The 13,956-nt window shown below is 40.0% G+C and overlaps 1 protein-coding gene and 1 long non-coding RNA gene across 18 annotated transcripts in view; both read left to right on the top strand.

Annotated features, from left to right (window-relative positions):
- The window catches only part of NRXN1 (neurexin 1), a 1,062,013-nt gene that overhangs the window by 834,203 nt on the left and 213,854 nt on the right, over positions 1-13,956 (top strand). The window lies entirely within an intron of this gene.
- LOC140120428 (uncharacterized) lies at positions 3,976-4,761 on the top strand. The gene is made up of 3 exons (XR_011853783.1): positions 3,976-4,248; positions 4,496-4,610; positions 4,709-4,761. It is a non-coding gene; the product is annotated as an uncharacterized lncRNA (long non-coding RNA).

Here is a 13,956-nt window from a genome sequence, read left to right as displayed (position 1 = left end):
TACGATTGTTTTAAAAGGATTAATTACATTTTTTTATTATCATTATCGTGTTTTTATTTTTTGGTTTAGGACTCTTTGTTTGTGTATAGGAATCACAACTATACAGTGGAGGTAAAATGGAATTGACACACTACCAGCAGACAGGATGCTGTGCATAATCTACTCAGCTCCTTCTGCTCTGTAAGATGCTGCTAACCTTCTCATGCTGCTCTATAACATGCTGTCAGCTAGGACTTTATGCACAATCTGCTCAGCTCCTCCAGCTCTATAACATGCTGCTTGCAGATAGGACACTATTTACAATCTACTCAGCTCCTCCTGCTCAATAACATGCTGCCTGCAGATAGGACACTATTTACAATCTACTCAGCTGCTTCTGCTCTATAATGTGCTGCCAACAGATAGGACATTATGTACAATCTACTTAGCGCCTCCTTGTCTATGAAATGCTGCCGGCAGATAGGACTTTATGTACAATCTGCTCTGCACCTCCTGTTCTTGTAGAAAGGATACTATGCACAATTTGCTCAGCTCCTCCTGCTCTATACCATGTTGCCTGCAGATAGGACACTATGTACAATCTGCTTATCTCATCTAGCTCTATAACATGCTGCCTGCAGATAAGACACTATGTACAATCTGCTCAGCATTTTCTGCTCTATAACATGCTGCCTGCAGATAGGACACTACGGGGCAGATTTACTTACCCAGTCCTATCGCGATCCTGCGGTGCGTTGTCCGACGAGGATTCGGGTCTTCTTCCTGGTGCATGTGAGTGCTCGATCTTGCGACACAATTACGTTTTTAAATTCCGCAGTTTGTCCGAATCCGTCGCGTTATCCAACGGCACGCCCCACGATTTCTGTCACATGCGAGCCGGCACCAATGCGCCACAATCCGATCACGTGCGCCAAAAACCCAGGGCAATTCGGCACAACACGTAAATATTCGGGAAACCCGATGGAATCGCGGACCCTTAGTAAATGAGCCCCTATGTATAATCTGTTTAGCTCCTCCTGCTCTATAACATACTGCCTAAAGATGAGATTGCATTTTTAATGTGACATGCCTCCTATCTTCCTTCTGCAGAACACGTCCTGCACAAATATAAGTAATATTGCATTATATAAACTGCTAAATTTGTGGAACGTGGTTAAACTAAAACTGGTTCCTCAAGGCAGGAAACTCATTACCCAGAAGTGATTTATTATTTATTACCTACTGTAATCTTATCCAAGAGGTGCCAAATGAGGGTTCTCCATGAACCTCCGCAACAGATTTCCATCTCCCTTTGGGGGATATTATTGTAAATAATAGTATCTAAATTAATGGAAGTTTTATATGCAAACCTGGAAAAAAAAAATCAATGAACAATTTATCAGCGTGTGTGTAGGCAAGAGCGTTCCAGAAAATACCGCAATTTCCGAGAAACGGCAAGGACAGAGCGAAATCACCCTCTGTATCATGCAATTTCATGCCGCACCACAATCTACAACACAAAAGGCTAAAAGTGTGACAGCACGGCGCTAGTGTAACATATACTTAGCGTAAATGAATGAAAAATAATGAATAGCCAGATTCGCTAAATTGCCCGACTAATATTTATAAGACGTGCGGCAGGAATGTACGCAGTAAAGCTTAACATTTCTTAATTACGGTTAACATTCAAGGAGATTGCTGAAATACAAAAGCAATGAATAAAATGGCCATAAAATAGAAAAGGTCATTCAGAAGTAATGCAACAGAACGCGTCCTTGTAGAATGGCGGCTGCTGTGAGGACGATCAACGCCGTATGCAGCCCGAAATCCACGGGGGGGTCGTATTAAGAAGCTAAGTAGTAACATTCAGGACTTTGCAGGTAATGAGTAACGTCAGATGGAAGGAACATGATGTAAAGTGATCTGAATGGCACATAAGTGGAATACGGGAGATTTTCTTTCGCTTTATTCGTATCACAAATCTAATTGTGTTTCTAGGGCTGCGCTGTTTCTATAAACTGGATGATACCACACAGTGTTGGACTGGGTTTTCTTAGGTCCACCAGAGAAAATCAATCTGGGGGCCCACTCTTCATTATCCCCCAGGAAATATATTCAGCCTTCAAATTGTGTTGTTTTCTGATGGACCTGTGGGGTTTTGTATTGGGTTGAACCAGGGCCCACCGGGGGATCTTCTGGGCCTCTGGTGGGTCAGTCCGACACTGATATCGGATCAACTATAAAATGGGAGAGATTTGTCAGGACTTGTAGCATTCAAAACCTGATGTAATCACAACTCCTTGCGAACCACCAGGAATTGTGATTATTTCCCTTCTACGCTATCTCCACCCCAAAAAAGCATGTGGGGGGGTCATGACCGGCAGAGTGGGTCGGCACGGGCATTTCTGTTTCATGCCTGTGCACTTGCTATTGCTTGTGCCTGCTCAAGACTGAAGGTCACTGTTAAAAGCACCATTGGGATTTGTATCCAATGTGACCGATCTCTGTATATATTAGGACCCTTCTGATGTATCCAGAATGGTGGTGGGGCAGAACTTATATCATACACCAGTGCATGATCCACTAACAAATTATTAATGACTCCTATAGTCCCAATCATTTCTGGTCATGGCTGTCCCTTATACTACAGCTCAATCCCATTAGTTCTGAGTTGCAATCAGAGACCCAGTAAAGAAGGATGGCAGCAATCCCAGGACTTACCTCCACTAGTGACAGTAATTGTGGTGGGTGCACACAGTTGACAATCCTGGTGCATGGATCCACAGCCAAACAGAAAAATAGAAGAAGCTACAGCACTACAAAGGACAAAATAAAGATCAAGTCTTTAAAGGGGTTGTCCACCTTACCTCATGTTTTTGTAATGTGTTTATAAATGTGGGGGGGTGGGGTGGAATATTAGGTAATTTACCAATAAATATCTAGTAAAAGTTCTGTACATCTTTCTTGATATGTAAAATGAAGCCTCCCGTCTTTTACCTCATCAGCCAGACATTCCAGTCCATAAAATGACTGCAGATGGAGGGTCATGTGATCTCTATATGTCCATTAACAATTGTCAGTTAGAGATCACATGACCCTCCATGTGCAGCCCTTTTATGGACAGGAATGTCTGACTGATCAGGTAAATTGACTTTTCCAATTTAATAAAATGAGGATATGCCCATGTCTCCATGATAATCCACAGAGACTAATACAGACCCAAGTAAAATAAAGCAGGGAAGGTTTTGTATGTTCTCTCGGTTTTTGCGTGGGTTTCCTCTGGGTTCTCAGGTTTCTTCCCACACTCCAAAACATATTGGTAGGTTGATTAGATTGTGAGCCACATTGGGACGGGGATTTTGCAAGCTATGTGTAGCGCTGCGTAATCTGTGTGCCCTATATAAATAATTATTATTAAAGGGTAGTCCAAGATTGCACATTTTTTTAGTACTGGCTCAAGCTGTTTTAAAATTAAGAAAAAAATTATACTTACCTCTCACTTGCCCTCCAGTCTAATGGGCACCTCCCATCTCCACACACTCTGTTGGTATATATAGGTTTAGCTGTGACATCATGTAGACAGCACGAATCCAAAAAAGCCTAATACAAGCCGCAGCCAGAGACTGTAGCAGGTATGTACTGTCGACCAGGCATTGAGCTTCTGTATACCAACAGAGGCTGTTAATGAAGGGAGGAATAACACTGGACCAAAGCAAAGAAGAGAGATAAGTAAAAGTTTTTGTTATTTTCACCTAGGGCCAGTAGGTGCAATCCCAAATAACTCCTTTAAGATTGTACTGCATATACTCTATTGTTATTTTGTGAGCACATTGTTAGCCCAGCCATTGGCTATGCGGGGAATTACTTTGCAGCCCTATTTTTTTGTTACATCCTTATATTTTGGGCAACAGGGGGGGGGGTGTATAAACATCGAACAGGGAACGGTAAACTAAACCCAAGGATTGACCTTTGTTCCTCTAGAGATCTTGTTCCTCTAGAGCAGTGATTTTCAACCAGTGTGCCGTGGCACACTAGTGTGCCGCGACACATGGTCGGGTGTGCCGCGGGGAAAGTTCCCCAAACTATGGTGCCCCCTGTGTTTTGTTTCCCGGCAATGCGCAGCGATGCGCAGTCACGGCTTCTTACAATGTAGGAGACGTGTACAATAACACATGCGCAAGCTTTGAACCTCGCACAACAAAATGACGTCACTGAGGCCGGCGCATCATCCTGAGAGCGGGGAGACTCACGCATTTGCCCAACGCCAAGGTAATGCCCACCAATAATGCTGACTATATGAGCTTTTGCCTGAGTATATGAACTGTTGGCAGAATACTCAGCATATGAGCTGGTACTTTTAGTACTCCAGCAGTATACTGCATATAACAATGAGAAATACTATAGTCATGAGGCTGGAGTACTACAAGTACCAGCTCATATGCTGAGTATATGAGCTGGCACTTGTACTCTGGCCTCATGGCCATAGTACTTCTCATTGTACCCCTTTATTTTGCAGTATATGAGCCACATAATAATCAGCACCATATACTAAAAGCAGGGAGAAACTGAGAACTGTTCCTGCCAGGATATCCCTTTTGTGTTTATCGAAACAGGCCCAGGTTTCACAATGAGTGAGTAAAATAAATTTAGAATCTATATTATTAGCTATATGTATAATATGACTGTTTTAGTCTCATTTTGTGCTATTTTGGTTGGTGGTGTGCCCCAGGATTTTCTAAGTATAAAAAGTGTGCCGCGGCTCAAAAAAGGTTGAAAATCACTGCTCTAGAGAACAGTTAGTCATCCCTTCTTTTCTCCTAGACAGGAATAGGCATGTTTGGCCGGGCTGACTATGAATGCTAATTGGTTGATCGGTAGTGTTAATTGCTTGTTCCCTTATTCCTCTAACCAGCCTTACTCAAGTCAACTGTTTTTATGTTTCTCCTTCATACGACCTAATGTGGCTAGTCTGTGGCTCTGGCATGTTCTCAGGTTCGCTATTGATCACGCTAAGATATCTCCATGACAAGCTCTGTTGAGACAGCATAAAGAACGTCAGTCAGCAAACACGGCATTAGGAAACTCTTGTTTTTCACCCCAGACTTGAAAAATAATGTGATCAGAAAATCTTTTCATTCCTTATATAGAAAAAGGGCCCGGTACATAACAACAATTACTCTATGGTAATGCCGAGGCAATAACAATGCCGGGATCGGTACAATATAAATAAATATGCCCTTTATTGCAGCTCTGTCAAGGTGAAAAGAAAAACACCTTTCGTTGCGGCAATGAAATTAGTAACATAAATATTGCATGCATTAAGATGTTACACTTGGCTGGAACTTAACCTATTATATTGTACATTAATTGTTTTGAATAATGGAACAAACTGGGGAAAGTCATGAAAGTTAAAACACTGATCAATGGGAATTCATAAATGGGTATCCAGCATAGACTGCTCGAAGTCATAATCTCACATTCATCAAAGTAGATTAATATTAGTTATAAAAAAATCTATGTAATGGCACATGTCCCTTGTAGTTTGTGCTATTGCATTTATCGAACGTAGAAAAAAAGGAGAAATTATTTTGATTATATTGTAAAACTGATTTAATAATAATAACGATAATGAAAATTCTACAATTATTCCATAATTATTATTAATAATATAGGCCCAATTTAATGGTAGTACCCACAATGTAAGAAATGCTACTAAAATGAAGATGGATTACCCCTTTACTGAGATTTTTTTCATTTGGAATTATACAAGTTCCAATTATACCCCCACTTGACCAACATGGGAAGTTACATCGACCTGGTCAAATGGACTAAAAAGTTCCTGTGTACCTATTTTTGGTTTCATGGAAGGAACATCCAATGGTTATCTCAAATTTTCTACGCCAATCAAAAAACTTAACCAATAGGAATGAGCGGACTCGTTCAAATTCAGGTGCAGCCAAACTCGAACCTGAAAGTTCTATTTGGGTTCGGGAAGGCTCAATCCCACCATTAACACCCGTGATCAGTGCCAGCACCGATAGCTTGTGTTACTACTTTGTTGTCACCGGAAAAGCATCGAACCTCATGGAAATGGCTGTGCACCCACCGGATTTTTCTATATCAATATCTCCTTTTTATTCATTTTTCTAGCTGTTATATTATTACTGTATTGCCTCTTTGTACCTCATACTTTACATTCTTTAGCTGCAGCTCCCTGTCGTGCACATTAGTTGACCTACAATGCCGCATTACTAAAGAATCCTTACATCCCTATTGGAAATCTTGATTTTTTTTTTATCCCAACCGAGTAATTTATTACCACTACTAAACAATCATAGCGCATATTCATTACTAAAATGTGATTCAGTATATAAGAACAATGCTCTATTAGCAAAAAGCAATATCCACAGGATGGTGAATTACCAACAGTAAATAGTTATTATGTATGAATAGAATTGCATGTGGCTTATTATGTCTGCAGGCTTCTATTCTCTCCCGTTTTTTTTTTTTTTTTACTCGTTATAGGTTATACAGTAGTAAAGAATAGCAGCAGTTCCCATGGCATTTTGCGAGCTATGTTTTCCTACTGCAAAATAATAAGGGAATGTAATCTAGAGATTCTATGTATAGAAGCTTTTAGCCGAGACCTTTAATTCTTACTTGATAAGGTTGACAGGATAGTCCTCGGTCTTCGTAAGTTGAGATTCAGTTGCTGTTTTCATTGGAGATAAGAAAATTGATAAGGGGTAAAAAATTGTAGATATTTTACATTATATCTAATAATTTTAGCCACTTTGGACATACGATGTGTGGTCCAGTGTGGATGCTGACTCACAGCTCCAATATGCACAGGCTAATGTTGAGCAGAAGACCAGTAGTAACCCTGTAAACCCCCCCCCCCCCCCATTAATGTATTTTCTTCGTACGGAGGTGGAAAGGTGAGGAGCAGCTGGAGAGCAACATTGCCATTTATCTCAGGAAAAGAAACAATTTAGAATTGCAATCTGTCATTTTTTTCCATGCAATCGGATGCCCAAGTGTGTCTAACCAGCCCTATAGGTATTAGGTTTTGTGTAGGATTTGGTGACAATAATTTTACAATTTTATTGGAGAGTAAGATTCCACCTGTTGATTTTACTTGAATTCCCAAAGACTCTGGCAGACAAATGCTTGTAATGTGGCAATTCTGCTTTTTCAGTCATATATTATAGTACAATATGCTTTAAAAGGAAGATACCCCTTACTAAAGACTTGGATTGTGCAAGCCCCCATGTGGATGGGCATTGCACCTTTAGGTGTAGTATTATGTGACATTCAAACATTTTGACACAAAAATCTTAATGACTCTTAAAGACATTCTGTACAGTGGCTTGAAGCTTCTTGGCCCCAATGCAAGATTTGTTTGAGACCCCCAACTATATTGGGATTGTTAATAGTAGTGATCTCTTTATATGGAAAAGATACACCTTATGTGGCCTCTTAAGACTTTTGGGCCAGAATTTGGCCACACTTTCTAAGGGTGGTCGAGTTCCAGAAAAAGGTAGTAGAGACGCCATGATTATAATCTACAGAGGCACTCAAGACTGACTAGGGTAACCTCACCCTTATGGCCCGGTTCACCTTTGGAAGAAAAAAAACTTTCAAAGACCTTCTGTAGAGTGGCACAAATGACTGTGCTAATTTTAGAAGCATAACTTAAAGCTTATTATTTCCAATACAAAATTTGTTGGAGACCTCCCCAACTATATAGGAATGTTAATACTAGTGGTCCCTTTATATGGGAAAAACACACCTTAAATGGGGCCCTTAAGACTCTTGGGCCTAAAATTTGGACACTATCTCAGGATGGTCGAGTTCCAGAAAAAGGTAGTGGAGAAGCCATAATTACAAGCTACAGAGGCACTCAAGACTGACTAGGGTAACCTCACCCACATGGCCCAGTTTGCCTTTGGCAGAAAAATTACTCTCAAAGACTTTCTGTACAGTGGAACAATAGGCTGTGCTACTTTAAGAGGCATCTTAGCCCCAATGGAAAATTAGTTTGAGACCCTCCAATTATGTAGGATTGTTAGTAGTAGTGGTCTGTTTATATGGGAAACACACATCTTACAAGGCATTTAAGCCTCTTGTGCTTGAATTTGGCTAAATCTGAGGGTGATGAGTTAGAAAATGGACTCTCAAAAACCTTCTGTACAGCGACACAATAGGCTTTGCTGATTTTAGAAGCATACCTTGAGGCTTCTTGGCCCAAATGCAAAATATGTTTGAGATCCCCCAACTACAGTATATTGGATTGTTGATAGTGGTCTCTTTATATGAGCAAGACACACCTTATATGGCTATTAAGACTCCTGGTCCTCAATTTGGCCTCAGTATCTGAACCCATCAAGCTATGTCCTTGGCTTAAAGCTACTAGTGGTTGAGGAACTGATTTGGTAAAACTTCTGGCATATGGTGGGGTCCATGAACCTGATGTAAAGACTGCTCATTCTGAAAAATATAATTGGTCTTCAACTATATTATGCTTAGAATTGAAAAGGAGAGCCCATCCTACAAATCTCTATACATGGAATACCTCTTTACCTCTCACAGAAGTGAGAAAACTTTAAATCTCCAAAAGTGGATTGAGTCCAAACATCAGGGTATCTTCTGCCAGTCACCATAGACAATAGATTGGCACATACCCATCATTATGAACAATGTCATATAAGAAATATACTGTTATCTGGTATACCAGATATAGGCAGAATGAGGCTGAATTGACACTAACGTATGCCTGCCTTGACGTAGAGGGAGGGGCACACGTCTGGTGCGATGGAGAGGAGGAGGTGTGACCCCTCCCTTCTCCATAGAGATGCAGGGTGCACAGTCTTGCGTATGGGGAAATATAGGACATGTCCTATCTTTTTCCCATGTCCGGAGTGTTACGAAGCCACACGTGTCCGTGCGGTCGTTGTTGTCTATGGGGGACGCAATGCAGCCTTAGTATGCATACTAATTGTAATTAGGATGTAATTTTTGATACATCATTACATCATCTGTTTGTTCTCTCATTATCATTTCTATATATTCAATTACTAATAGTATCAGCAACACACTGAATATTTACTACACTTCCAGATTTATTAGCCAGGACTAACTTTTAATGGCAGCCATTGAACTTGTGCACTCGGAGGAATAACTTCTTAATATCCAGCAGACGTTGGTCAACCTGTCATAAAACTCCAGGGCTCGGCTATTACTCTTCACCCTTTCATTTTTTTCAAAGTCGTTTGAGTTTCTCGGCCACTACTCTTGCTGTCAAGCCTTGTACCAACTTTGCCTTTTTCACACTACATTAGGTCCTTTCCTAATTGATTCTACCACTAGTTGTCATTGGGGCAAGGTCATACGGCTTCTGTCACTTTCTTTTTTTTTTCTCTTAAGTCTCTATGTATTGCTTTTTGACCTAAGCCAACACATTGAGAGCACAGATGTAGCAGGTTTTATTGCATAATTTATAACGTAACATGTGTTGCCCGGCTGTCGATGACACTTGTTTCCTTGTTGATGCCATTATGATCCCATTCCGAGTTTTTGAACTGTGAAACAATATTAACACTGCAGTCAGGTTTTTTTTAATTATGTTTAGTTGTTTTTGTTTTAATTTTTTATATGCTTTCATTTTTTTGTAGCTTATATGTAAGTGCATCTAACGAGGTAGTCGGATGCTGATGCCTTTGGGAATTTTTTCCTGTTTTTGCTTGATCTCAAGTCTGTAAAAAGTTCTTATATTTTATTTAAATATAAAAAATAATTAGCCGGTTCAGTATTTGAGGCATACAACCTCATCGATCTATGTATTACATTTATATTTATGTCTTTAATTATTTTAAGAATATTTACTATTGGATTACATCTTTATTAGCCATTAATTAGGTAGATACTAATATGACCATATGTAAGTGTTGCTCTAGTGCTTATTATTAAGTTTATGTAAATGAAGCACAAGTGTTTTGGGGGACATTATCAGAGTCCCTTCAGGCTCCTGGCTTCTCCGACTTATACCACCCCCCCTAAAAATTATGACCGCCTATCTGCTCCCTCGGCTCACTCCCCTGTTGCTCTGTGCTGAATTCTCATGGCATCACATCACATGCTGATACCTATGTCTGCCACATGATTTTGGCAGACTGTAGGAGTGATGAGGGAGGAGGCAGGTTACAAGTGCTTTGTGGATAGAGGGCTTGCAAGTGCCAGAGACCCCCAGGAAAGACTGTGGTTATGCCTCCAAAGTTAAGTACTGGAACAACACTTAGAATAAACATATATCTGAACAGCGTAAATGGCTAATAAAGGGGTAATCTAACGGTAGATTTCTTTTAGAAGCAAAACTTCCTTAACAACAGATTCAAAAACTTTAGGGGGTTTTACATTTGTTAATATGTTACATATGGAAAGAGTAGCAGTGCCTCTCTTGAAGTGAGAGTGATGAGCAGACTCATTAAAGTAGGGTTGGGCCAAGTTTGCATGTTGCTTTAAATGCCACTGCCGGTTTTGACAGTGGCATTTAAACAGTCATCACTCCCGATTGGTGCCAACATTGCTCTCGATCGTTGTGGGGGTAATCACAATCAAACCTTGACCCGGACCCAGATTTCAGTAAGATGTTTGGGTCAAGGCTGGATTGTGCTTACTCCCTCCGCATCCGTGATCAATGCTGGCACCATTCGGGAGTGATGATTCTCCAGTGTACCCAAACCTTCATTGTTCGGTACGAACCCGAACATTGATGATTGGTCCTGCTCATGACTAGTGACAATGAAAGTGGAGTGCTTTTTAAAATGACTGATTCTCATCTTCTTGTTCTATAAATTTCATGCTTAAATACCAGTTTCCATGTACAACTCTGAACTATTTATCCTACGGTACATTTAATGTGGGATTATTGGTACTTAGGTCTATGAAATCCTTACTATTTCACATATAATTTTACAATGGTGCTAATCTTTTTCCAGAGCGTCTCTACTCTCAGACAGCAGGAGGGTGGCAGATTCCGGCATTTATGACTATTGTCTGTACTACCTTGAATAATGCTTAATAAATTATAGACAATGCCGGCAGACGTGCTATTAGGCACTCTATAATCATGGACGTCTAACTTCCTGGAGGCTATTTAAATAACACAAGTCCGAAGCCTAAGGGGGTAGACCATTAAGAAAGTGACTAACACTTTTTGCTTTGATTGCTTTGTTGGGAGAGGAAAACAGAAAGGTAAAGAAACAAAACAAAACAAAAAAAAGAAAAAAAAATAGAAAAATAGAGAAAGAAGCATCTGACGCGACACCTTTAATGCTGTGTTTTTCGGAGACATTATCTTCGCAGGCGTCATTTGATAATGGTGCAGCAGGTGATGCATTAAGTTAAGATGTTCGCCACATAGACCATTTTCTCCCTTCGTTTGTGGACAGATCCTTTTGTGCATCTGTGTACAGAGATTGTCTCTGTAATTGGGGGCTGACAGCCTCGCAGGCGTGTGTTAAACCATCACCTTGAGCAAGTAAAAAGTAACGGACTACAAAAGGAAGGAAAAACAAAATAATTCGGCTTCTCATGGTTATTTGGCTCTTGTGGGGCGGCTAATTGACTGAAATTTGATCGTTGCGAAACAATGGTAAGAGGGATACTTATTGTGTAGCTAGACTCTGACTCAAGTGACTAAAAACGATATATTTCCTGTAAAATGTGCCTTAAAGAGGACCCTTTACCAAGTTGTTCCATGGATTCCAGTGTACTTGGAATTGTTTGTCTAGTCCCTACTGTTTCCAAGCCATGAATGTCATAAGTTTTGTCCCCTAGTATGTTTATTAGGCTCTATTCTGTCAGGTGGGTGGGGACAGGCTGTACTCCCTAGCGCAGGACCACCGACTTGACAATAGAGAACACAAACTAATGGTATTGATACCTTGGGAATGGTTAAGGCTTAAAAACTAGACTGGAACCAATGGAGGGATCAACCCCATATGGTCAGATGGGTTTCCTAAGAAGTTACAGTAGTTGGCCCCGCTCTCTATACTCAGCTAAAATCTGAAAAGAGGGTTCAGCAGCAAGTATTTCATATTTCTCTACAGTGCCTCCACAGGGGAGAAGAAGCATTACATGCAAGCCATTCAAAACAAAGAGCCAAGGCCTCCAAACTTACTTTATTGGTATATTACATTCCACAATATTGTCAGATAGATATAAAAATGAAGCCAGTTATTTTTTTAACTTTTTTACTATACATAATTACTGTAATAGCTGGATACTCTACTGCCAATAAGATTTTTTAGTATTACCCAATGCACCCAATGATCACCCAGTGCCCCCATTTGCATGGCATGCTACCCCAACCACATATAGTGTGATGGTGGGAGGGTAAATTTCTCACTCCCTTTACACCTAGATACGAAAGAAGCATGTCCATGTGGGGATCTCAGGGCGGGCTTACTGGAGGAGGGAATGGCCTCCTGATCCACCTTAGGATTATAATAATGTACAACAAACAAAACTTACATTCATTATGGTTCAGATAGATCAAAGTCTTGGTTCATAGCAGTTAATCATTCCAGGCTTCAAGCTTGTTTGTACCATGTCTGCCCATTGTGCCCCTGACCTCTACCTAAAAAATTATTTAGGTTGAGACATTATAACACTGGAAAAAATACACGTCACTCAATGTTTTGGAGTATACGGGTGCACAAGTAGGTTACTACACCATATATAAGGGACATTATAGCATGACATCCAGCATATATATATATATATATATATATATATATATATATATATATATATATATATATATCATATAGCCATGCCTTCTGGTATCCAGTGAGTAATACCGCTACTAAACTACTTAATAGCCAGGCTCTGTGCACATACCTGTGTCTTGCCTTTCTTGACAAGCAATAATTCTTATGTGCGTTGGCGCCAGGGGAGAATAGAGCTGTTTGGTGGTGTTTTTTTTCTCTCGGTGGAACAATTCGGAGGAGCGCTCCTTGTGCTATTTTCCAATCTTCTAATTGCTTTTATCTGGAAAGAGCACCTGATATACAAGCCAAGGCTAAAATAAGATGGCTCAGGACCTAATATTTTCTGGGAATCACAAAAATGATCATTAAAATGTACTTTATTCCCGCATTTCTTCATATTTATTGTTTAGATAGACGACCAAATTGTAGCTATTGAGTGTTTTAATTGACATTTAATGATATTGCTTTTTTATGGGTATGACTGCGCTATTATCCTGGAATATAATGCATGCCTTTGTGTTTACCTCATTGTTTCATAGGAATATGAAAAAAAAAAACCTTGTCAAGGTTAGGATAATAACTGGAGGCTTTATCCCACTTAAATCACAGAGTTGTGTAGCTTTTCGATTGTTGTGGTTGGAACAGATTGGAATGGAAATAAAGTAGGTTATGTCCAATAACAAGACTTAGCTCGAAAAGAAGACTCATTTTGAGTTGAAAGAGTGCACATCACCACCAGTTTGGAATTTACTTTTAGAGTAGAGTACCCAAAAAGCAAAGTTGTGGTACATGCTGAAATTTGCAGGTACCGGTCCCGATCTAAGGCTGTTGAGTGTTTGGCTAAGGGTGTTGGTGTTTGTTCAGCACCAAATTTTTTCCAAGGCTTGGCCAAACTTGAAAATGAATGGGTCCGCTAATCCTTATTAGTGAGCCTTGGATTTTCTGATTATGGACTAGAATGTCTGTGGAGTCCTTCATCAGTTGTGCATGCCGGAACTTTCTGTTTAATAGAATCTAATCGTTGGCTCTTAGATTAAGCAAGAATTGTCCATTTTTCACTACCAAACTGTATCTAAATCCTTACGCTTTGGACAAATCTATTTAAATGATGCTAACAACTGCAGTCTCACAAAGAGAAAATGAAAAAAATATGTCAAAAATTTACGAAACGAGATAGAAACGTGTTATGAAAAGTCTTTTTTTT

The sequence above is a fragment of the Engystomops pustulosus genome, chromosome 3 (genome assembly GCF_040894005.1).
Source record: "Engystomops pustulosus chromosome 3, aEngPut4.maternal, whole genome shotgun sequence".
Classification (NCBI taxonomy): domain Eukaryota; kingdom Metazoa; phylum Chordata; class Amphibia; order Anura; family Leptodactylidae; genus Engystomops; species Engystomops pustulosus.
The sequence above is the reverse complement of the archived record's forward strand: the minus strand, read 5'-3'. Positions and strand labels throughout refer to the sequence as shown.